This window comes from Bubalus bubalis, chromosome 3, assembly GCF_019923935.1.
Source record: "Bubalus bubalis isolate 160015118507 breed Murrah chromosome 3, NDDB_SH_1, whole genome shotgun sequence".
NCBI classification, from domain to species: Eukaryota; Metazoa; Chordata; class Mammalia; order Artiodactyla; family Bovidae; genus Bubalus; species Bubalus bubalis.
The window spans coordinates 151,394,633-151,418,023 of record NC_059159.1 but is presented as its reverse complement, the minus strand read 5'-3'; the positions used below and the strand labels follow the sequence as shown (position 1 = coordinate 151,418,023).

Sequence of the window (23,391 nt, the reverse complement as noted above, 5' to 3'; positions counted from 1 at the left end):
CCATGAGGTCACTAAGAGTCGGGCATGACTGAGCGACTTCACTTTGACTTTTCACTTTCATGAATTGGAGAAGAAAATGGCAGCCCACTCCAGTATTCTTGCCTGGAAAATCCCAGGGATGGGGGAACCTGGTGGGCTGCCGTCTATGGGGTTGCACAGAGTTGGACACGACTGATGCGACTTAGCAGCAGACATAATATGTGGGGGCTTCCCAGGTGGCCCCATAGTAAAGAATCCACCTGCCAATGCAAGAGGTGCAGTTTCAATCCCTGGGTCAGGAAGATTCCCTTGGAGCAGGAAATGGCAACCTGCTCCAGTATTCTTGCTTGAAAAATTCTGTAGACAAAGGACCCTGGTGGCTAAAGTCTATGGGATCACAAAAGAGTTTGACCTGACTAAGTGACTGAGCACAGCAGACATAATTCCTTTCTCATCCTCTAGGTTTTTGAATGTTTGAATTCAGTGTGAATTCACTCCATTATGGAGCTGCAACTAAACTCTCAAACATGATGAACAGGCTAAGTGCGGTTTACAGTGGGGGTTCTGAGTGCCATCCCTAGATAAGCACCTGCAGCCCTGGGAACCAGTTAGAGATGCACAATTCTCAGACCCCTCCCCTAGACCTGTGAAATCAGAAACTACCTCCCCTGTCCCACTTGTAGCTCTGATGCTCACTCGAGTTTGGGAAGCCGCAGGTTAGAATATCAGGAAGGGTTTCTTTTCTTGTCCATCTGTAGCTGTGAAAAACAAGTGTTTGGGGTTCTCTCTCTACACTCTATCTGTTTGAAAAGCAGATTTCCAACCAGCATTCATCCCACTGTTAGGTAAGAAACTGAAGTTTGTAAATATAGAAAAAAGATGGAACTATGTCAACTGGGGACGCATAGAGCTGAGGAATCCACCCCCACCGGCTGGGAATGTGGTTGAGAAAATGTGCTTGGAGTTAAACCAAAAATAAAAAACCAGGAGAACAGTGTTGTTCTCATCTTCACAGCAAGGGAAGACCCTGCTGCTGCTACTGTTGGTAAGTCGCTTCAGTCATGTCCGACTCTGTGTGACCCCACAGATGGCAGCCCACCAGGCTCCCCCGTCCCTGGGATTCTCCAGGCAAGAACACTGGAGTGGATTGCCATTTCCTTCTCCAAAGGGAAGACCCAACAGGTGCTAACTGTCTTGCTTCATGTTGTGGAGAAGAGGAAAATCTTCTTGATACTTTTATTTATTTTTTCATTTTTTAAAAATTGAGGTCCAGGTGATTTACAATATTATGTAAGTTTCAGGTGTACCACAGAGGGATTCTCAATTTTCAAAGGTTATACTCCAGGACTTCCTTGGTGGTCCACTGGTTGTGAATCTGCCTGCCAGTGCAGGGGACACAGGTTCAATCCCTGGTCTGGGAAGATCCCACATGCTGCAGGGCAACTAAGCCCGTATGTCACAAGTACTGAGCTCGTGCTCTAGAGCCCACATGTCACATCTATTTAAGCCCAAGCACCCTAAAGCCAGTGCTCCACAACAAGAGAAGCCACCTCAATGAGAAGCCCACACACCACAATGAATATTAGCCCCTGATCACTGCAACTAGAGAAAACTCACTCGCAGCAATGAAGATCCAATGCAGCCAAAGGTTAAAAACAATAATATAAATAATAAAAAGGTTATACTCCACTTACAGTTTATAAAATATGACTATATTCCTTGTGCTGTCCTCTGTCCATGGGGATTCTCCAGGTAAGAATACTGGAGTGGATTGCCATTTCTTTCTCCAGGGGATATTCCCAACCCAGGGATCGAACCTGGCTCTCCCACATTGCAGGCAGACTCTTTACCCTCTGAGCCACAAGGGAAGCCCAATATATCCTTGTAGCTTATTTATTTATTTAAATAATTTTTACTTTTCTATTTGGTCTTAGTTGTGGTACTTCAGATCTTTAGTTGCAGCATGTGAGGTATTCAGTGCAGCACGTCGGATCCAGTTCCCTGCCTAGGGATCAAATTGAGCCCTCTACGTTGAGAGTGGAGCCTTAGCCACTGGACCACCAGGGAAGTCCTGGCTATTTATTTTTTACACAGTAGTTGGTACTTCTTTAAACCCCTACCCCTATCTTGTCCCTACCCGCCATGGTTGCATATTTATCAAAAATCACTAGTTTTTTGACCTTAGGTTCATTTTATTGATAGCGACTTTGTCTATTTCAAGTTATCATTTTAAAATGTATTTACTGATCTCTTTTTGTCCTCTCACCAACAAAGCAGGCACCTTTTTAGCTGGAGCTTATCGGTCTCTTCATTTCCTAGGACAGAGCCTGAGGCATCCCAGCCCTATATACATATTTCCTGAGTAAGTCAAGTGAGAGTCGTATACCCTTTGGAAATGAATTAAATTCTTGCTCCCGTAAAATGACCACTAAGGAGAAAATGTGGTATCTTAGTCAGCTCCGGCTAAGCTACCACAGACCGGGCAGCTTGAACAACAGATATTTATTTTCCCACAGTTTCAGAGCCTGCAAGTCTGAAATCAGGGTGCCAGCGTGGTAGAGTTCTGGTAAGGGCTCTCTTCTTGCCTTCCAGATAGCCCGCTGCCTTCTCACTGTCCTCAAATGGCAGAGAGAAAGGGTTCTGGTGTCTCTTCCTCTTCCTTTAAAGGCACTAATTCCACCCTAGGGAGGGTGGGGTCCCACCCTGGTGACCTCATCTAAGCCTGTAAGTGTGTGTGTGCTCAGTTGTGTCCAACTCTTTGTGACCCCGTGGACTTCTCTGTCCACGGGATTTCCCAGACGATAATACTGCAATGGGTTGCTATTTCCTACTCCAGAGATCTCCCAACCCAGGAATCAAATCCACGTCTCCTGGATCTCCTGGATTGGCGGGCACGGTCTCTACCACTAGTGCCACCTGGGAAGCCCATCTAAGCCTCATCACCTCCCTAAGGCTCCTCCTGCAACCACCATCCAACTAGGGGTGAGGGTTTCAACATGTGAATCTTGAGGGAACACAGTTCAGTTAGTAGCAAGTGGGCTGTTCTGAGAATTTGAATTTTATCCAGGGTTTAGACAGTGATGAGTAAGAGAGCCACTGTTTGTATTAGCAGATAGTAAATCGTAACTGTTGTGGGGAGGGGAGGAGTGGAGGATAGGAATCCAGGATCTCACAAAGCCACAGACAAGTCTCCCACATGAACCAGATGCTGAAAGATGGGGCAGGGTTGAATTCTATGGACGTGACAACATCTTCCACTCTTCCCAGAAGAGGTCAGGGTTGTGTTGACAACACACTCCTCCTCAGTGTATCTTCCAACATCAAGTTCTAGCTCAGGAGATCGAGAGCTTCAGGCGGTCTTGTGAATTTCCCCAAAATGACGTGCAAATTTTTCTGGGGATTGAATCTGTAGCTTTCATCAGAATCTCAAAGGAACTTAAGACCAGCAGAAGGCTAAGACGCATGAGTCTTACTGCTTCCTGCTAAGCTGGAACAATTTAGTTAGGTAGGTGCCCCGTCGACATGGTTGATTTTTCTTTCTGTAGTTTCCCTGGAGCAAGTCCATAGGATGCCCAACTCAGCATGAGGTTGGTGGTCTCCCTGTAACCAAAAAGGGTGGGGTGGAGAGGGGATTACATAGGCACACAAGAAATGCAAACTTCCTGCTCTTCTGCTCACAGCTAATGAGCTCACACTGGCGGAGAAAACAGAAACCACCTCAGGAAACACCTCCTCCCTCCTTCCGGTCCACACCGTCAGGGCAGAGGCACGACCCAACTGCTCCAAACACATGTGGGCTTTCCCTTTGTCATTGTGGCCTGTTCTGACCTCTCCTCTCACCTAACAGCTTTCCCTGACCCCTGCCCTACTTCCTGCACACCTTGCCTGTGTCTTCACTCCTTCCGTGAGCTCTAACCTCCTCAGTTAGGATTCCAGCTCAACCACTCCACTAAGACTACTCTTCCCCCTGCCACCATTGGTCTGCCTTTTGGCAAATCCAGTGATGCCCTCAGCATGTTCATCTCACTCACCAGTTTCCAAACTGGTTCCCGGTTTGAAAACCTCCTCCTAGTTGACCTTTCTTCTCACTCCTTCCATCAGTCTTGCTCAGTCCTGGAGGTCCCAGCTTCACCACTCTGCTGGCTCAGACTTCTCTCTTCTGGCACCCTGAGTTTGGTATGTGGAACGAAGATCTGACTCTACTTTTTGGACGTTTAATGGCAGTCTTTAAACGCCCCACACTACCTACTTTCCCTGTGGGTCCACATCTGCACTCACTGGTAAGGGGTCTGGTGCTCCCTCTTTTAGCCCCATCAGGAGATTCAAATGGCACTAACCCCTTCCCACATAGGAACCTACAGCTTGACCTACACCCTAACCACTATAAGGAGCTTCTCAGGTGGCTCAGTGGTAAAAAACCCACTTGCCAATGCAGTAGACTTGTGTTTGATCCGTGGGTCAGGAAAATCCCCTGCAGGAGGGAATGGCAATCCAATCCTGTAATCGTGCTTGGAGAATCCCATGGACAGAGAAGCCTGGTGGGCTATAGTCCAGGTGGTCATGAAAAGTTGGACACAACTGAGCGACTGAGTATGCACACATGCAACCACGATAAAACCCCAAGACAGTCTCTCTTCATTACAACCTCAAGCCCTTTGCACATATTTGGGAAGTCTGCCCTGCTCTCCCAGAGACCTCAATTACGCATGTGAAGGTGATCAAGGTGTGCCACCCCAAGTATGCTCCTTTAGCAAAGGTATTGCTCTGAATTAAAGGCAATTGAGACATTACAGATGCTCTTCCCTTATCTACCTAAAAGCAGGGCATCAATTTCACTTGAGAAAAGTGGTCCCTCATATTAGGGAAAGAAGAGCACTGTTCTCACCTGAGACAAGGAGTCAACACAGAAATGCACTTGCATAAACAGATCTCACTAAAATAACTCTTATCTCCCATTAGTTCTACTACATATTTCTTAGTCACTTACCCACAATATATTGTCCCTTGAAGCCCAATTCCTCTTTCCTTTGTTAAAATGTTATAGAAACCTCTGAGTCTAACCACTTCTTTGAGTTTTCTTTTCTGTGAAGTCTCATGCACATAAGTGTTAATAAAAAGTATGTGCCTTTTCTCCTGTTAATCTATCTTTTGTTAGCTTAATTCACAGTCCCTCTTCAAGAATCTAAGAGGGTAGGGGAAAATGTTTCCTCCCTGACATTAAGTAATAAACCTTTCACATTCTCTTGCTGTGTGTGTGGCATCATCAGTCTTGACATCAGAACCTAACTTTAGGTGGAAGTGTCTCTCGTTTTGCAGGAGCCATAACATCCAGTTCCTCTTTACTAGTTATACCCTCTCTTTTGGCAACATCATTCAGTCCCAGGCTTTAAATAACATCTAGATGCTCCCAAATTCATTGTCAGCCTAGAAGCCTCCCCTGAAATTCAGACTCATATTTCTACTAAAGAGTTACTACTTCAATTTCTCAAAGTTTAAATTTACACAGAATTCTTGACATCCTTTCCCACCATCCCAGTAAACAGCACATTCAGCCAGCATTAAGTCAGAGCCCTAAAACCCATCCTTGACTCCTCCTTCTATTCATGTGCCACATCCAATTGGTGACATGCCCTTCAAGATATGAGAGTTAACTTGGGCAGATTGATAAGGAGTCCAAGTCTAAGGCCCCTTTAAGGAGGAAGTAAACATTCTTTCTTTTTCACATTCTTTTGCCTTAGACATGTAGGCCTTGTAGGCAGCAATATCTCTTGTTCAAGGACATGCTTTTTCGAACTCAGAAAGTACGCTATGAGAGAGGTTCTGGGTAAGACTTCCACAGCCTTGAGCTCCGGGTTAACCTGTTCCTTCTGGCTAATTTCGCGCTGATGTCATCCCAGGATGTATGTTATGGGAAAGGGTCTGGGCGAAATTTTCACAGCCTTGAGGTACCTTTTCTATTCTTAGCAGCTAGCACAAAAATATATAATTCCCTGCTGAAAACTAGCAAGGCGGTTAATCTTTCTACCCACTTCTGATGTCTATGTCAGAAGCTTTCTCTGTCACTATACTTTAATAAAATTTCTACTATACAAAGCTCTGAGTGACTGAGATTGTCTTTGGTCCTGGAGTTAAATTTTCTCCTTTGGAGATCACGAGTCCTAGAGGACACCATAAGCTTTCATCTATCATCTTGAGGGCTTGTCCAGGATCCCAAGACAAGGTGTAAGCTATCATGGAGACTAAGCATCTGCTATCAGTATCTCCAAGTGGGATTTCCCTGCTGGTCCAGTAGCTAAGACTCTGTGTTCCCAATGCAAGGGACCCAGGTTTGATCCCTAGTAGTGGGAATACATCCTGCTTTAAAAAAAATGTATCTCCAAGTAGCTGCTGAATCCCCTTTGCCATATAGTGCCCACTGCCCATTCAATCACCATCACTTCTCACGTGATGGCCATGTGGCTTCTTGTCTTTACTTTTGCCCCTTGGCAGTGTTCAACCCAGAAGGCGAATGAAGGGTTTGTAATATGAAGACTCATCACACTCCCCTGCTTACAGTTTTGCTCACTGGAATAAAATCCATCCTTGCTTTCAGAACTCTGCTTGCCTCTTCCATGATTCTCTCTCTGAGTTCCAGCCAAACTGTGCCCATCTGTCTCTTCATCACATTCAGCCATCCTACCTAGAGGTCAGTGTGGACACAGAGAGCCGCATGTCTTCTGGGGCTGATGTGAGAAAGGGATGGGTCATGGATAAGGCCAGTGCACCCCCTCTGAGATGATCCAGTCCCTGGACTATCCTGAATATTTATTGTAGGAAGAAGGCGCTGTAGAGATGGACAAGAAAAGGTGCAGTTTTAAGGAAATCAGTGGGCAACCAGAAGACTCAAACCGCACTTCTCTCTCTCCAGATCCTGAGCTAATTAATTCCAACCTCACAGGGATCAGAGAGTCTTAATAAATGTCAGCTTCCTTCCTGCCTTGAGTTCTGAAAAATTCTCATCCACCTGCACACCTTCCAGGCTTCACAGTTACAACATATTTTCATAATTAGTTTGAAGACATTCATTACTTCATTTGAGAGTCTTTTGTCACTTAAAATATTAATTGCTATCAGATTTTTCAGTAAGTATATCCAGAGGTTATCGCCATAGCAGTAATTTATAAGCTGCTGCTGCTAAGTCACTTCAGTCGTGTCTGACTCTGTGTGACCCCATAGACGGCAGCCCACCAGGCTCCCCTGTCCCTGGGATTCTCCAGGCAAGAACACTGGAGTGGGGTTCCCTTTTCTTCTCCAAATTTATAAGCTAAGACACTACAAAAGTGGCTCAGAAACTCCAATTTGCCTACCCACTGACATTTCTCAGTTTGTTTTCTCATGTACTTATGTGATTAATAGAATATTGTTTTGAAAACTAAATCCCTGAAACATGAATAGTTACAATAATATAGCAGCTGTGACAAGTTAGTCCTGTCTTGCCAGACCAATAATGTTTTTCAGACTTTATGCTCATACAAACTGTGTAGGACTTCCCTGGTGGTCCAGTGGTTAAGTATCCACTTGTGAATGCAGGAGACACGGGTTCGATCCCTGGTCCAGGAAGATTTCACATGATGTGAAGCAGCCGAGCCCATGTGCCACAGCTACTGAAGACCACACGCCAAAGCCCATTCTCCACAACAAGAGAAGCTGCCGCAATGGGAAGCCCACACACTACAACAAAGAAAAGCACCCTTCGCTCCAATTAGAGAAAACCCATGCATAGCAATGAAGACACAGCCAGCAAATCAATCAATAAAAATAAAATTATCAAAAAATAAAGCTGCATAAATATTCTAGCCAAGAGTACAGAATTTTAGCTTTTCCTAACCAAAGTGGAATCACATCACTCTAACACAGCATATTCTGATTATACAAATCTACACTTTCTGACTAGCGCTCTACATGGTGAATATCTGCAATGGTAAAGAAAATGCCTTAAAAACAGTGACAGTCATGAATCAAGAAAAAAGCATCATTAATTAATGCTCTGAAATATTACATGACAGAGAAACTTTTCCCTGAAGATCTGTAGGTAAAGCATGACTGCTCTATGGGTTCAAAGCATGTCTATTTATTTATAAGAATAAAACAAAACAAAAAAATTTTCAATGATGTGAAGTAGAATTGTCTGATGACCATGTCTATGCAATTCACAAAAACATACAGGTTGTTAATGTATTTAACCATTCAACCTCTGCTGGACATGCCCTTCTTCATCAAGCACTCCACTTTGCTCCCCAGGCTACCTCTCCCTCCAGCCTCAGCCAGTCAGTCTTATCCTGAGTGAGGAACAAGCGTCCACCTTCCTAGCATGGGCTTTCTCAGCTGACAAAGGCGCACAGTCCTCACCAGCAATTCCAAAATCCAGACATTTGAAAAGCCACATCTTTGCCTAAGTTCAAGTCACCAAAGCCCAACCCGAAATTTCTCATATTCTTTTTTTATCTCACTTAGTATGAATAATCATATGATTCATTGTACAAAGTATTATTATGTTTGATTTGGGGTGCTGCCCAGGCCCTGCCAGAGGTGTTTTATAACACAAAATGTGCTTTCCATCAGTTTTCTAAAATTTGAAAACTGCATCAGTGAGGACTTCCCTGGTGGCTCAGATGGTAAAGCATCAACCTGCAGTGCAGGAGACCTGAGTTTGATCCCTGGGTCAAGAAGATCCCCTGGAGAAGGGAATGGCTACCCACTCCAGTATTCTTGTCTGAGAAATCCCATGGACAGGCAGGCTATAGTCCATGGGGTCACAAAGAGTCAGACACGACTGAGTGACTAACATCACCACCATGCATCAGTGAAATGTTTCTAACCCCCGCAGGTCTCAGTGAAGAGATCTTGCACCTGTATATGTTGAGCAAGAAGATCCTGCACCTTCATTTACTCTTTTTAAATAAAAATGTACTTATGTGGCTGTGCCAAGTCTTCTTTGTGGCACTCAGGATCTTTAGTTGTGGCATGTGGGATCTAGTTCCCTGACCAGGGATTGAACCCAGTCCCCCTGCACTGGGAGCTTGGAGTCTTAGCCACTGGACCACTAAAGAAGTCTGCACCTATGTTTATTCTTAAATTATCCTCTGGCAGATGCCTGCATGGTGTTGAACTCGCCCATGCCTTGCTTCTGGGCCCTTCACTTCTGCTCCCCATCCCTGCGTATGGCCCTCTGCTTCTCCAACACCAGCAATTCACTTAATTCAATTAAATTCCACCATCTACCTACAGCTGGAGTCAGAGGTCACTAGTTAAAGGGCTCAGTCCCAGGAAACCACCCCCAGGGCAGTGCTAGCCATAAGTCCCAAAGACCATTCATACCAGCACTATACTGAGGCTACCAAGGAGCCCCACCCTTAGTCACTTCATTAGCAAGAACTCAGGTCTTGTGAGAGGGGACTCCTTGTGAATTACAAGACCCTCCTGTTACTGATGCAAACAGCTGACTCACTAGAAAAGATCCTGATGCTGGGAAAGATTGAAGGCAGAAGGAGAAGAGTGGGGCAGAGGATGAAATTGTTGGATGGCATCACCAACTCAATGGACATGAACTTGGGTAAACTCCAGGAGATGGTGAAGGACAGGGAAGCCTGGCATGCTGCAGTCCACGTGGTCACAAAGATTCGGACACGACTTGGCAACTGAACAACCTATTACTCAAGGAAACTCCAAGGATTTTAGGAGTTCTATGCCAGAAACTGGGGACAAAGACCAGATATATCTTTTGTTGCACCAGAGCCTGAGCTCAGCACTGTTGGCTGTCCACACAGAGGAGACCCATGTTAGGGTGGGTGACCATTCCCTCCTCTGCTCCTGACCCTGTGTCTCCAGGGCCAGGGCTAGCTCATATAGGACCTTTGCGCGAACTAGGAAGGCAAACTGGAAGAAGTTGCTGCTTGCCCTGGCTCTCGTCCCAGGCCCACAGCCTGGCAAGCTGAGCAGTTGCATTTCACCCCCTGCACCCACGTCAGGGCCTTCCATTCATCCTGCACACCCTGTGGACCCCACGGCCACACGGCCTGACGACACAGGTTGTGTGGGTTTGAGACAACGGTTCTCTGTTCAGCTCACAGTTAGCCTGAAATGGTCCCAGCACAAGGAACACCACGTTTGCAGTGGGATGCAGATAATACCAACAGAATGTAGATAATTTTTCTAATAGATTACAAACAAGGTAGCTTTTGAAATGGCCAGTATCCACCCACACAGTGACAACTCTGTGCTTATCAACGACTTCCCAAGGCTGTTCACCTCACTCCTCCACAATGCATCTGAGAGCCCCACTGGAGGATGCTGCTTCCCTTGGGCAACGGGCAGCCCAGAGCTGGTGGTAACCTCCCTTGTCACCCAGTGCAACCTCTCTCAGGCTCCTCTGGCGCATGTCCTCCCCTTGCAGTAGCTGCTGCTGCTACTGCTGCTAAGTCACTTCAGTTGTGTCCGACTCTGTGCGACCCCATAGACAGCAGTCCTGGGTGGCTCCGCCACCCCTGGGATTCTCCAGGCAAGAACACTGGAGTGGGTTGCCATTTCCTTCTCCAATGCATGAAAGTGAAAAGTGACAGTGAAGTCGCTCAGTCATGTCCGACTCTTTGCGACCCCATGGACTGCAGCCCACCAGGCTCCTCCGTCCATGGGATTTACAATCTAATAAACCTAGAGGGGGTCCTTGGCAAATCTCTAAAAGAAAGTTTAACATGGAAAAGAGAAATGTTGAATCAATGGGCCAAATGTGATCTTTCCCATAGTTTAGTGAAAAATACCCAAGGAATTACACACTTGCCCTCAGCCTGTGCATGTCTACAAAAGAACTTCCTGCTTCCACCCTGCCATCCAATTTTCAAAAAAAAAGCCACCTCCCCCATAAGAGTTTCCACTCCTTGGACACCATCCTTACCCCTGGTGGAGGTGCAAGAAGGAACTGGCCTGGGACGCTCCACCCACAGAACCTTCCTAGGAGGCACCAGCCCTTTGACATCTCCAAAGTAGGGTCAGTTGCAGCACACTCACTTTATCCACTTGATTGTCCAGTGAGCCACGTTTAAACAGTGCACATATGGGCTTTATACAGGCTTCCCTGATGGCTCAGCAGATAAAGAATCTGGGTGCAATGCAGGAGACACAGGAGGCATGGGCTCGATCCCTGGGTTGGGAAGATTCCCTGGAGAAGGAAATGGTAACCCACTCCAGTATTCTTGCCTGGAAAATTCCATGGGCAGAGAAGCTGGGCAGGCTACAGTCCAAAGGGTCGGACATGACTGTGACTGAGCACGCATGGTTACACACCTACGCACATACCAAAGACAAATATTGGGATTGACATATACACACTACTATATATAAAATAGATAACTAATAAGAACCTACTCTATAGCCCAGGGAACCCTACTCAATACTCTGTAATGGCCTATATGGGAAAAGAAGCTAAAAAAGAGTGAATATATGTATATCTATAACTAACATGAGCTTCCCTGGTGCCTCAGATGGTTAAGTGTCTACTTGCAATACAAAAGACCTGGGTTTGATCCCTGGGTCAGGAAGATCCCCTGGAGAAAGGAACAGCCATCCACTCCAGTATTCTTTCTTGGAGAATTCCATGGACAGAGGAACCTGGCCGGCTATAGCCCATAGGGTCACAGAGAGTCGGACACTGAGCAACTAATACACACATAACTAACTCACTGTGCTGTATAGCAGAAATTAACACAACATTGTAAATCAACTACACTCCAATAAAAATTTTTTAAGAAATGGATTAAACTTCTTACTACTTTGCCAGAGCCACCTCTGATGGTGATGTAAACTCCCGTGAAAGCTTTAAAATGATCGTGTTAGAAGTTGATTAATTCTCAGCCAAGGACTGCCTCACTCCCCAGCTTGTGTTGGCAGTGTGCACGGAGAGATGAAGATGATGATTCATTTTCCAAACATGTGAGTAGTTGGGTGAGCAGAGTGCCTGCATTGTCTGCAGACCTGTCGTCGTTCTAATTGGAGCTACTCACAGGACTGCAGATCATGGGAGCCTCTGGGCATGCGCATGGGCAGCATTCTGAGCCCCAGTGCCTGTGACAAGTAAGACAAATTAACCAATTCACAAGATGTTATTGTTCGTTGTGGCACCTGCCCCATATTCCAACTCCTATAGAATAGCACGCAGGAGGTGCTTAACGCTGAGTGTGTGTTTCATCTTGTTCTTCTCATGCATGCAGTGCTAAGGCACAGGGGTTTGTGCTGAGCACCAGAAGAGCCGTTTGCTGGATGTGGGGGTGAGAATCAGGAAATATTGTAAACAAAAGAAAAATAAAATGTATAACGTGAAGGGCTACTGTACATTTGAATCTTTAAAACAAATAGATATTATTTTTGAAATCTGAAAAATAGTTATGGCAGCAACAATACTACACAGATGTAAAAAGGGAATAAGATATAAGTGTGTGTGTGTGTGTGTGTGTGTCTGTGTGTCTGTGTGTCTGTGTGTGCGCGCGCGCACATGCTCAGTTGCTCAGTCATGTCCAACTGTTTGTGACCCCATGGACCGTAGCCCGTCAGGCTCCTCTGTCCATGGAATTCTCCAAGCAAGAATACTGGAGTGGGTTTCCATGCCCTCCTCCAGGGGATCTTCCAGACCCAGAAATAGAACCCACGTATCCTGCGTCTGCTGCATTGCAGGCAGATTCTTTAGCCACTGAGCCACCTGGGAAACCCCCTAATAACCTCAGTTTAACTTATTACCTCCTTAAACACCCTGTCCCCAAATACAGCCTCATTGTAAGTTACTGAGGTTTAGGACTCCAAGGTATAAATTTTGGAAGGATACAATTCAGTCCATGTGGTTTAGTCACTAAGTCATGTCCGACTGTTGTGATCCCATGGACTATAGCCCACAGGCTCCTCTGTCTTTGGAATTTTCCAGGCAAGAATACTAGAGTGGGTTGCCATTTCCTTCTCCAGGGGATCTTCCTGACCCAGGGATCAGTCTGTAACAGTACCATAACTGTCAACTTTTATAATAAAATATTAAAGGGAAAAAAAAAGCAGTAAAATAACTAAATAGACAAAAAAGAAAATATATATTACAATTAAAGTTTTACAGTGGTAAGAATTTCCTAAGAACAAAAGCTTTTTCTTACATAACCATAACACCACCATCAAAGCCAGGAAATTGAACTCTGGCACCATGCTATTATCTGATCCATAGAACACTGTCCACTGTTGTCAATTGTCCCAATAATGTCCTTTTTATGGCTCTTTTCTTTTTCCTGGTCTTTGATCAAATCCAGAATTATACAGTACATTTTGTTTCATGTTCCTTTAATCTCTATTAATCTGGAACAGTTCCTCAGCCTTTTTCTTTTATGACTTTGTAATATTTAAATTACAATTTTTTTCATTACACTGATTTTGTAAAATGTCCCTCATTGATGGTTTGTCTGATGTCTTATGGTTAGGCTTTAGAAGGAATACTATTAAAGTAATATTTTGTCTCTAATATAAATCACAGCAATATCTTTTTCAATATCTGTCTCTCAGAATAACGGAAATAAAAGCAAAAACGAAGACTTACTTACATTTAAAAGCTTTTTGCACAGCAAAGGAAACAATAAACAAAACAAAAAGACAACCCACAGATTGGGAGAAAATATTTGCAAATGATGTGACTGATAAGGGATTGGTCTCCAAAATTTACAAACAGCTCACGACACTTAACGGCATCAAAACAAATAACTCAAATGAAAAATGAGCAGAAGACCTAAATAGACATTTCTCCAAAGAAGACATGCAGATGACCAAGAGGAACAAAAAAGATGCTCAATAACCACTAATTATTAGAGAAATGAAAATCAAAACAATGTGATATCACCTCACAGCAGTCAAAATGGCTATCATCAAACAATCCACAAACAATAAATGTTGGAGAGGGTGTGGAGAGAAGGGAACCCTCCTACACTGTTGGTGAGATTATAAATTGGTACAGCCACTACAGAGAACTGGATGGAGGTTCCTTAAAAAAAGGCAATGACACCCCACTCCAGTACTCTTGCCTGGAAAATCCCATGGATGGAGGAGCCTGGTGGGCTGCAGTCCATGGGGTCGCTAAGAGTCAGACACAACTGAACGACTTCACTTTCACTTTTTCACTTTCATGCATTGGAGAAGGAAATGGCAACCCACTCCAGTGTTCTTGGCTAGAGCATCCCAGGGGCAGGAGAGCCTGGTAGGCTGACATCTATGGGGTCGCACAGAGTCGGTCACGACTGAAGTGACTTAGCAGCAGCATGACCCTGCAATCCCCTTCCTGGGTGTATATCCGGAGAAAAACATTGTCCAAAAGTTCATTGCACCCCAATGTTCATTGCAGCACTGTTTATAGTAGCCAAGACATGGAAGCAACCTAAATGTTCATCAACAGAGGAATGGATAAAGATGTGGTATATATATACATACACAACGGAATATTACTCAGCCATTAGAAAGAGTGAAATAATGCCATTTACAGAAACATGGATAGACCTAAAAGTTGTCAAACTGAGTGAAGTAAGTCAGATAGAGAAGGAGAAATATCATATGACATCTGTTATATGTGGAATCTAAACAGAAATGGTACAGGGTAAGTGGTCCAGTGGAGAATTCCAGCCAAAGCAGGGAATAGAGGTCAATCCCCAGACCAGGAGGATTTCACATGCTGCAGAGCAACTAAGCCTGTGCTCCACGCTGAGCCCACACACCGCAACTACTGAAGCCCACATGCCCTAGAGCCCACGTTCCCCAACAAGAGAAGCCATTGCAGTAAGAAGCCGGCTCCCCAGAACTAGAGAAAGTTCACATGCAGCAACGAAGACCCAGCACAGCCAAAAACAAAATAAAGAAATCTTTTAAAAAAAATAAATAAAAAGAAATGAACTTCAGAAACAGACTCAAAGACTCAGAGAACTTATGGTTGCCAGGGGAAAGATGGGGGGAAGGATAGTTGGGGAGTTTGGGATGGAAATGTACACATTGGTATATTTAAAATGAATAACCAACAAGGACTTATTGTATAGCACATGGAACTCTGCTCAGTGTTATGTGGCAGCCTGAATGGGAAAGGAGACTGGGGAGGAGTGGATACATGTATATGTATGGCTGAGTCCCTTTGCTGTTCGCCTAAAACTGTCACAGCATTGTTAATCAGCTATACCTCAACACAAATAAGAAGTTTTTCCTAAAAAAAAAGTAGTATTTTGTCTTTCATGATGCCTTATATCAGAAGGAACATGGTATCAGTTTGTCGCCAATTCTGGCGATGTTAACTTTGGTTGTTTGGTTAAGGTGAATTCTGCCGGATTTCTTTTCTCTAAAATACGCTTTTATTTCTTAGCAGGCATTCCACTGCATCAATAAGTTGTAATCTGCTTTTATTGTTAGTTATTCTGATGCTCAATCATTCCAGATTTGGTGTTGGTGCCATTTTATACATCTCCATCATTCTTTTAAAAACATAGAAATAAGGATTTCCCAGTAGTCCAGTGGCTAAGACTCCACCTTCCAATGCAGGGGGCACAGGTTCGATTTCCAGTTGGGGAAATAAGGTCCCACATGCTGAGGGATGCAGCCAAAAATTTAAAAAGCAAACAATTGTCACAAGGGCTATCATCAGTAATATTAGGTGCCAGAAGACAATAAATTTCAAAAAAAATTCTGAAAAACGCAGAAGTATTTAGGGGTGAAGTAGCATACTATCTTCTACTTACACTGAAATGGCTCTAATGGAATAAAATTTATGTTTTAAGGCAGGACAGGAAAACTGAAGCATAACATAGTCCCTGCCCATACTGGGCTCTCCCTAATATGCAATGTATATTAATATATACATTGTATAATATATGCATATATATACAATATATATATTGTATACATATATACAATGTATATATTAATATATACATGTATATTAATATATACATTAATGTATACAATGTGTATTAATATATATATAATATATATATTAATACATAATGTGCATTATATATTAACCAGACCTTCTCAAAGGTGGGAATGCCTACTCATCCATAAAGATCAACATTGTTGTTGTTGTTGTTTTTTAATTTATTCTTCTGACACCAGCAACATAATCCCTTAGAAGATTAATTTTGTTTTTCCTAGTTCTGTCTAAGTGGTCGTGGTGACCTGCTGCTCACTTCGTATGTGCAGATCTGGACTAAGTACCTTTGGTGAACTTTATGTGAAATGTCAGGATGTCACTGTGTCATTTTGATCTACGATCCCTTGTCTCAAAAATGAAGATGACTGTGCTTTGGACTTCTAACAAGCAGAACAGCCCTCAAATAGTTTTCTGAAAGTATAACTTGAGTTACAATTCTCAGATTGGCTTCAATGAAATTCTCTACTCCCCTTTTAGATTGACTATTATTTTATTTTATTTTTTTTTAATTTTATTTTATTTTTAAACTATTAATTAAATTTTTCATTGACAGCTCCAAATATGTATTTTGAAAGTATACACAGAGAAACACAAATGAGCATGCATACATAAAGAAAGAGATACCTAAACTTGTTAATAAAACTAATGATTTCTTGTTTTATTCTCTGCCTCTGGTTATGATCGGTTGCTAGTGGAGGAAGAAGGGAGTGTGCAGACTGAAGCACGAAAGAAGAACAATGAGACAGAGCTTCAGGTAAATTGTACACCCATTGAAGTCACAGAGCAAAAACAAGGGAAGCCAGAGGCCAGAGAAGCTGGTACAAATTGTTGTACAAGCCTACAATCTAGAACTTGTCTCAGTGGATCTGGGACATCGATGGCCATTCTGATCACCTTGACCATCTTTGAGAGACCCACCTTGCTCATATCCAAGTGGTCCCTTTTGGTCCTTTCCCCAGACCTGTGACTTTGTGGACTAGTTTTCTTCTCATTTGTGGCTGAATGTAACACGTGTATAGTAAATCATCTCCTTTGCGGTCTTAACTGAAGAAAAATAAAAGAAAGACAGAGAGAAAGAGATTACAAACCCAGTGGTTAGAATGACAGAGATTAATTCTCTCATGGTTCTGGAGGCTAGAAATCTGAAACATGGTATCCCAAGGGCCATGCTTCCTCAATAGCTCCACAGAAGGGTCCTTTCTTGCCTTTTCTAGGTTCTCATGGCTCCAGGAGTTCCCTGGATTTGACTGAATCGATTCTAGCCTCTGCCTCATCCTGACATGGCCATCTCTCTGTGCCTCTCTGTGTCCTCTTCTTATAAGCACACCACTCATTGGACTTAGGACTCATCTCCTAAATCCAGGACGATTTCATCCTAAGTGTGAAAGTTGCTCAGTTGTGTCTGACTCTTTGCAACCCCATGGACTGTACAGTACATGGAATTCTCCAGGCCAAAACACCAGAATGGGTAGCCTTTCCCTTCTCCAGGGGATCTTCCAAACACAGGGATCAAACCCAGGTCTCCCACATTACAGGTGGATTCTTTACCAGCTGAGCCACAAGGGAAGCCCGTAACTAATTGTATCTACAAAGACTCTATTTCCAAATAATATCATACTTTTAGATTCTGAGTGGAGATAATTTTGATGTCACTACAGAGGCCTTCACCTTGGTTCATGTGGTTTCAGATTCATGTGGTCCACACCTGTTGTCTTAGTCAGCGATTGCTTTCCCTAGATGTTCACTTGCATAGAGACCTCGATTGAAAGTCTCTGTCTGGCTCAAGTAGCTTAATCTATAGCCAATTCTAAACACAGAGTCTAAAGTTGTAAGATCAATAAAAGTAATAAGCAATTTTACATTTTTTTATAGACAATTTTCTTCCAAGAGTAACAATAGTCAGAAATTCCACATGTGAAATTCCGTTCACTTCTTCCTTGGGAAAATTTTTGACTGACCAGGAGACTGTCAGGGAGTAGGGTGACCTGACTGGGGTGACCATCAAATACATCATCCCAGCTTGGTACCCTGGGAGGGAAAGGGCATCAGTTATATAGGATGCTGGGACATGATGCAAACTGCTCATCTTTGGTCTAGTGTACCTGTATGTGGGAGTACAGAGAGGAAACATTGGTAAGAGGGGATAATGTTTTGGGGGTTCACATTCATGGAGTTTGCAATAATTATCTATTGCTGCATAACAAATTATTATAAATTTTTTACTCAGAACAACACCCATTTACTAGCTCACAGTTCTATACATCATGGTCCCGCACTGCATGACTGGGTTCGCTGCTCATTGTCACACATGACCAATGTCAATGTGTCCACCAGCTGCAGTCTCATCAGGAGCTCAAGATCCCCTTCCTGGTTCATGTAGCTGTGGCAGAATTCAACTCACTGTGGTTGTTGAACTGAGGTTACCATTTCCTCACTGATTGTCAGCCAGGGTCATTTAGCCAGCAAGAAAGAATCTTTCTTCTTTTTTTTTCCTAAATGTACAAAGACCTTTTATTATTCAATTGGTTGTTCCAAATGCTTGCAATACATTGTTTAGATAAATTACACAATCTGCTGGAATTCAATGATGGTTCAAAATTTGTATCACTTCAGATAAATGGGGCACGTGTGAGCTTACTAAGCTTTTCCCAAAGGTACATTATACTGAGTATCTTCCTCACATTGAATCCCTCTCACAATTCAAATTGCATTCTTCAAAAAAAGTCTTGTTCTTTCAGGGGCTTACCTGATTTGGTCAGGTCCACCAAGAATAATCTTTTTTTTTTTTTTTAATCTGAGTATAATTGATTTACAATGTTGTGTTAGTTTCAGGTGTACAGTATAATGAATCAGTTATACCAACACATATATCTGCTCTCTTTTGGGTTACTTTGCCGTATAGCAGGGGTCCCCAAGCTCCAGGATCTAATGCCTGATCTAATGTGAGGTGGAGCTGATATATTAATAAAAATAAAGTACACAATAAATGAAATGCACTTGCATCATTCTGAAACCATCTCCCCTCCTCTATGTCTACGGAATAATTGTCTTCCACAAAAACCAGTCCTTTGTGGCAAAAAGCTTGGGGACTGCTGCCATATAGGTCTTACAGAGTATTGAGTAGAGTTCTCTGTGCTACACAGTAGGTCCTTATTACTTATTAATATTTATTTTACATACAGTAGTGTGTATCTGTCAATTCTAATCTCCCAACTTATTCCTCCCCACTTCTTGTCCTGGTAACCATAAGATTGTTTTCTACTTCTGTAACACTATTTCTGTTTTGTAAATAAGTTCATTTTTTTTAGATTCCACATATAAACAATCAGATCAGATCAGATCAGTTGCTCAGTCGTGTCCGACTCTTTGCGACCCCATGAATCGCAGCACGCCAGGCTTCCCTGTCCATCACCAACTCCCGGAGTTCACTGAGACTCACATCCATTGAGTCAGTGATGCCATCCAGCCATCTCATCCTCAACAATATCATACAATATTTTTCCTTTTACTGACTCCATTCAGTATGACAATCTCTAGATCCATCCATGTTGGTGCAAATGACATTATTTCATCTTTTTATGGCTTAGTAATACTCCGTTGTATATATGTACTACATTTTCTTTATCCACTCTTCTGTCGATGTACATTTAGGTCGCTTCCATATCGTATCAATAAATAGTGCTGCAATGAACATCGGGATGCATGTATCTTTTCAAATTATTATTTTCTCCAGATATTTGCCCTGGAGTTGGATTGCTGGATCATATGGTAGTTCTATATTTAGTTTTTTAAGGAACCTCCACACTGTTCTCCATAATGGTTATACCAATTTACATTCCCACCAACAACGTAGGAGGATTCCTTTTTCTCCATACCTTCTCCAGCATTTACTGTTTGTAGACTTTTTGATGCTAGCCATTCTGACTAGTGTGAAGTAATATCTCATTGCAATTTTTATTTGCTTTTATCCAATAAATAGCAAAGTTGAGAAACTTTTCATGTGCTTTTTGGCCATCTGTTATGTCTTCTTTGGAGAAATGCCTATTTAGATCTTCCGCCCATTTTTTGACTGCATCATTTTTTTTTTTAATTGAGCTGCATGAGCTGTTTGTCTATTTTGAGACTAATCCCTTGTTGGTCACTTTGTTTGCAAATATTTTCTCCCATTCTGTGGGTCCTCTTTTCATTTTTTTTTGTAGTTTCCTTTGTTTTACAAAAGCTTTTAAGTTTAACTAGATTCCAGTAGTTTATTTTTATTTTCATTACTCTAAGAGGTGGATCCAGAAAGATCTGGCTGTGATTTATGTCAGTGAGTGTTCTGCATTTGACTTTTATAGCATCCACACTTATATTTAGGCCTTTAATCCATTTGTGGTTTATATTTGTCTATGGTGTAAGAGGGTGTTCTAATGTCATTCTTTTACACATATTTGTCTAGTTTTCCCAGCACCATTTATTGAAGAGACTGCATTTTCTCCATTATATATTCTTGCCTCCTGTGTCATAAATTAGCTGACCATAGGTGCATGAGAATCTCCTTCTTAAGATCAACTGATTGGGACCTTAATTACAGCTGTAAAATTCAGGGACTTAGGTTAGTGTTTGACCAAATAACTAAGAGAATGTGTCTACCAGGACCAGGTAGAATGTGTCTACCAGACAATCTCAAAGTCCATCTCAATTCTACCTACCACAAACTTAGAGGATAAAGATTAATTTTTAAAAATTTGGTAAAAATCAGAGCTCATTAGAAGAGAAGGCTTTGAAGAGTTTCACTACAAGAAATTCTTTCAAAGTAAGCTTTGCATTTGAACTAGATGTTACTTATTATTTAGGGACTTCTCTATGGTCCTTGAGAGGTACATAGAAATGTTTCCAGGTCCCTGTAGCTTATATCAAACTTCATCAAAACTCAGAATCAACCTGCAGCGTGGGCAGGCTTACTGGGAACATCATACCTCTGCTCCACGCGGGTGACTGGGATAGCTGCTCTAGCAGAGCCAGATTCCCCCTAAAAGTGGCCCAAGGCAGAGGTCCTGAGAGAGGCCCGTGCAGAAGCTGAGTCATGTCTTCTAACACAGCCTCATCAACCATGCTGGCCATTTTTGTAGCAGTCACAAAGCTTCCCAGGTCCAAGGGGAGAGAATAGAGATGCCCCCCCTCATTGTGCAGAGACAAATATTCCTGAGAGCCCATGGGGCCAGAATGCAATTGTGGTCAGCGTGAGGAAGCAGAATCTGCCACTGAGACAAAAGGAAATCAGTAGAGACATGAGAACATCAACAATCCCTGCTCTGGATTGCTTTGTTATGGTACTGATAAAATGCTACTCCACCCCAACCTCGCACGCAGCTTGAACTTGACTTCACACCCAGACTGTCTTGGAGCCCTCATCGCCTTTGGACTGTTACATGAAAGCACTTCTGCTTTATCCTGCAGTAAGCCAGGTGTCACCTAAATCAGTGACAACCACCACTTGAAATTGCTTCTCAAAGAATGCTACTCAGAGCTCCATCGTTTTTCTTTGTTGGCTGCAAATAATTTTTCTTTGAATCGAGCTTTGAAATATGGCAGAATGTGAGCCTTTTCATTTTCAAAACCTTGCAGCAGTAATAAAACAATGTCTGAACAAAGCAGGGATTCCCAGCATCCACATACTGGAAGCTGAGATCCACACCCAATTTCATAGTTTTCAGAATTCAAATGCACTTATGAATACAAATAAGATTCCATCTACATGTCACTTTAAGGGCAAATCTTTCTCTCCTTGCTTCAGTGAGTCTTCACCAAGCAAATATTTCTGGAGTAACTCACTCTTCATTCGTTCAAGAGTAACCCTGGAGTGCACTCTGGTCCTGCAGATGCAGCAGGGAGCAAGGTAGAAAGGACACACCAAGCACCCCACCTTGATGTGAGAGCCACCACCTGGGCCAGATCCAACCTCAGCTGGACTTAAAGCCTGTCTATTCTACAAAGCCCTTTATTCACATCCAAACTCCCCTCCAGAGTTGCTACCCTCCCTTCAAGGCCTCCTCTTTGATTCCAGGCTCATCGACATGTGATGGCCACATGGCTGTAGGTAATCTCTCCTCTAAACGGTTCAGGCCCACCAAATGATGGATCCTACTCTTTTCCTCCACTGCCATCTCCCTGCCGATCTATTGTTGTTGGTGTTCAGTCACTAAGTTGTGTCAGAATCTTTTTGACACCATGAACTGCAGCATACCAGGCTTCTCTGTCCTTCACTATCTCCTGGAGTTTGCTGAAACTTACGTCCATTGAGTCAGTGATGCTATCTATTTCATCCTCTGCCACCCTCTACTCATCTTGCCCTCAATCTTTCCCAGCATCAAAGTCTTTTACAATGAGTCGGCTCTTCACATCAGGTGGCCATAATACTGTAGCTTCAGCGTCAGCATCAGTGCTTCCAGTGAATATTCAGGGTTGATGTCCTTTAGGATTGACTAGTTTGATCTCCTTGCTGTCCAAGGGACTCTTGAGAGTTTTCTCCAGCATCACAGTTTGAAAGCATCAGTTCTTTGGAGCTCAGTCTTCTTTGTGGTCCAACTCTCAAATCTGTACATGACTACTGGAAAGATCATAATAGTGAATAACTACACCCCCATTGCTCTTACCGGGAAAGGAAAACTCTTCTCAAGTCCTTCCACAGGGAAGGAAAACATTTTTTTTCCCTCTACTTATCTTAGGTTCCTTGGCTGGAGCCCTGCAAATTAGAATGACAGGGAAAAAAAAAAACAACAACAAAAAAACAGATCAACCAGGGACTTCCCTGGTGGTAGAGTGGTTAAGGACTTTACACTTTCACTGCCAGAAACCTGGCTTGGGAACTAAGATCCCACATGCTGAGTAGTGTGGCCAAAAAAGAATATTAAAAACCACCAAAAAACAGATCAATAAGAAGAGAAGAGAGTAAAGAGAGTTTATAATTGTGTGCAGCTTTCATACATGCAGGAGGAACTTGGAGATGAGTTACTCAAAGGAGTGGTTACAACTTGTGGGCTTATATAGCATCTTCACAGAAGAACAATAGACTTGGAGAGAAGTGATGAGAGAAAGAGAAAGAAGTTGAACTCTGAGAAGGTAAATATATGGGGGGCACTGGTGGAGTAGTTTTGTTTGTGTAGGACCATCTTGGTGTCATATTTCCATCTTCTTCACAGCCATAAAACTTTCCCAAGAGAGGGGATTTTTGGAACTCCCATTTCCCAGAAGTTTCTGCTTGCAGTCAGATAAGGGAAGCTCTGGGAAGGCTTCTTTCTGCATCTGTTGATTCTCATTTGCCTCCAGCTCAAAAAAATCCTCGGAGAAGGCGATGGCACCCCACTCCAGTACTCTCGCCTGGAAAATCCCATGGATGGAGGAGCCTGGTAGGCTGCAGTCCATGGGGTCGCAAAGAGTCGGACACGACTGAACGACTTCACTTTCACTTTTCACTT

The 23,391-nt window shown here is 43.1% G+C and overlaps 1 pseudogene; it reads right to left on the bottom strand.

Annotated features, from left to right (window-relative positions):
• The window catches only part of LOC102414479, a 103,176-nt pseudogene extending 82,148 nt beyond the window's left edge, over positions 1-21,028 (bottom strand).
• Between the last annotated feature and the right edge of the window lie 2,363 nt (positions 21,029-23,391).